Source organism: Rhincodon typus, chromosome 16 (genome assembly GCF_021869965.1).
Source record: "Rhincodon typus isolate 14 chromosome 16, sRhiTyp1.1, whole genome shotgun sequence".
Classification (NCBI taxonomy): Eukaryota; Metazoa; Chordata; class Chondrichthyes; order Orectolobiformes; family Rhincodontidae; genus Rhincodon; species Rhincodon typus.
Window position 1 is genome coordinate 12,641,470 of NC_063347.1, and position 2,442 is coordinate 12,643,911.

The 2,442-nt window shown below is 46.3% G+C and overlaps 1 protein-coding gene across 3 annotated transcripts in view; it reads left to right on the forward strand.

The window, feature by feature from the left end:
- Nucleotides 1–2,442, forward strand: part of sema3fb (sema domain, immunoglobulin domain (Ig), short basic domain, secreted, (semaphorin) 3Fb) — a 239,239-nt gene that overhangs the window by 77,237 nt on the left and 159,560 nt on the right. The window lies entirely within an intron of this gene.

Below are 2,442 nucleotides of genomic sequence, written 5' to 3' on the forward strand. Positions count from 1 at the left end.
CGAAACGTCAGCCTTCCTGCTGCTTGGCCTGCTGTGTTCATCCAGCTCTACACCTTGTTATATCAGATTCTCCAGCAACTGCAGTTCCTACTATCTCTGTCTTTAACTTTAACAATGCAATTAACATTGCATCTGAATGGGAGCTCTGATTGATCTGCCCTTGTTATTCCTGCTGGATCCAGGCAGGAGTCAGTGCAAAATAATGTGGTGAGTCCCATGGGATGAAAATGGAGCTGACACCAATGCTGCAGTGAGGGATCAATTGTCATACCTCCCCGCACCAAATATAAAAACCAGCTTGAGCTGCACCTTTTAATCTCTTTCATGGGTTTGTCCCCAGCTGCCTGGCTTTAACTTCTTACCTTTGGTCAGCGACGGGGAGGATTTTAATGTCCCTCAGAAGGTGGACTTGTGATGGGTTACCGGTGAAGGTACTCTGAGCTGGGTTATATGTGTTCCTGATGGCAGACAACTTTGCCAATAGGCACCTGGCTAAAGTGGAGAGATGGTGGCACATTGGTAATGACTCTGTACTATTAATCCAGAAACCCAAGCTAATGCCCTGGGGTTATGGATCCAAATCCCACTTTGGCAGCTGCGGCATCACCCCACTTATACACACAAGCCTATTACTATCGTGACGTGACAGCCCAGATCCACAGCACTCTGGTTGGCTTGTGACCTGCCTCTGAAAGGGCCAAGCAAGTCAATCCGTTCAAGGGCAGTTGGGGTGGGCACCAAATTCTGGCCCTCACTAACAGCACCCACATCTGATGAAGTAATGAGGAAAGCGACAGGTAGTCAGTTCAGCGAAGGCCATTTTACTGCACCAGGCTGTCAGCAACATATCCAACCCCTCTGAAGTGGCAGGCAAACTGCTGAGCTCCTCCCTAGATATGGTGCGGTGGGAGAGACAGAGAGGCTCCTTATACCGCTTCAAAGAGAGCCTATGGCCAGGGTGGTTTTCCCCATAGGCCTGAGCCTTGGCTCAAAGATGACTCCCCTCCAGCACTTGCATTTTATTGAAGTGCAACTGCTTTTGAGCCTTTCGTGAGTAGGGCTCCAGGTCCCCACACACCTCAGCCATGGCCAAGGCTCCTGGTAGCGCCGTTGAGCCAAAGGACCCCTGAGCTGGCCACTTGAGGTGGCAAGCAGCTAATCGGAACAACAATGGCAAAGTCAGGGACTGGCAAATTTGAGGGGGCTGGCTGGGTTTGTGTTGCTGAGTTGGGGTTCCAGCTCGATTCCTTTGTGTATTTGTTAATAGCGTAAATACATTTAACAATACACCAAGCACAATTGTTTCTGGTTAAATCCAGAAGTACAAAACGTTCAAAGCAAACCGTGAAGCTTTATCGTTGAATTTTCACTCAAACCCAGTACAACCTCTTACATTTCTTGCCTTTTGGTGTATATTCTGTGATAATGGTTGTATTGGCAGAAACTCAGAGTGCATTTATTTATTGTTAACTGTACCTGGTCATAAAAACAGAAGGAATTTTTATTGTGATAATTTGCAGAAAGTCTTCAGGAATTGACTGATAGAATGTCAGAGGAATTGTCTGGGCATCTTGTTTTCAATTCACCTGGTGGAATTAAATGAATATGTGACAAAAGAGACTGTTTGTTTAAGCCATTTAATCATCAGCAATGGTTTTGTGAATCACTTACTAGATTAACTCATCAAATGGATAATTAGATTGCAAAATGCAAGTGCGCTTTAAGTGGATTTGATAAGTTCTAGAAGCTCGTTGCCAGGCCAAACAACAAACTTTGACAGATACTTGCTGATAAGCTTTTGGTTTTTGTAGCCACACACTTGATAAACAACGAACTTATCTGATTCTGTCAACCAGATTCAAAGTAGACAATATTGTAATCAGTACGGATAATTGTGTCTTTGGAAACAGTCACCGAGAATCTTTATTACTAAGTGATGCTGATAACACGTTAGACGTTGATTATGTTACCCTGAAGTGGGGTCAGCAGGGAAAAGCAGATATAGATAGAAATTCTGGGAGTGAATTAGAACACGACATCACGTACCTTCCTGGTGGAGGTTAGGGATGTCTGAAATTTGGAGCAGCACCTAGACTCGGGATGTTTTTGCCCCTCTTAGTGTCTCAGACAAATTGTGCAATGCAGGTTATGCGCTGGGGAGATAAGGATCTCTCCTGGTGTGGTGGTCTCTCAGCCCATAGTGACAATCTTTTGGCCCAGGATGGCGGTCTCTTGGCGATCTCTCAGCGGCCCAGCATGACGGTCTCTTGGCGATCTCTCAGTGGCCCACCATGATGGTCTCTTGGCGATCTCTCAGTGGCCCACCATCATTGTCTCTTGGCGATCTCTCAGTGGCCCAGCATGGCAGTCTCTTGGCGATCTCTTAATGACCCACCATGATGGTCTCTTGGTGATCTCTCAGTGGCCCAGCATGGCAGTCTC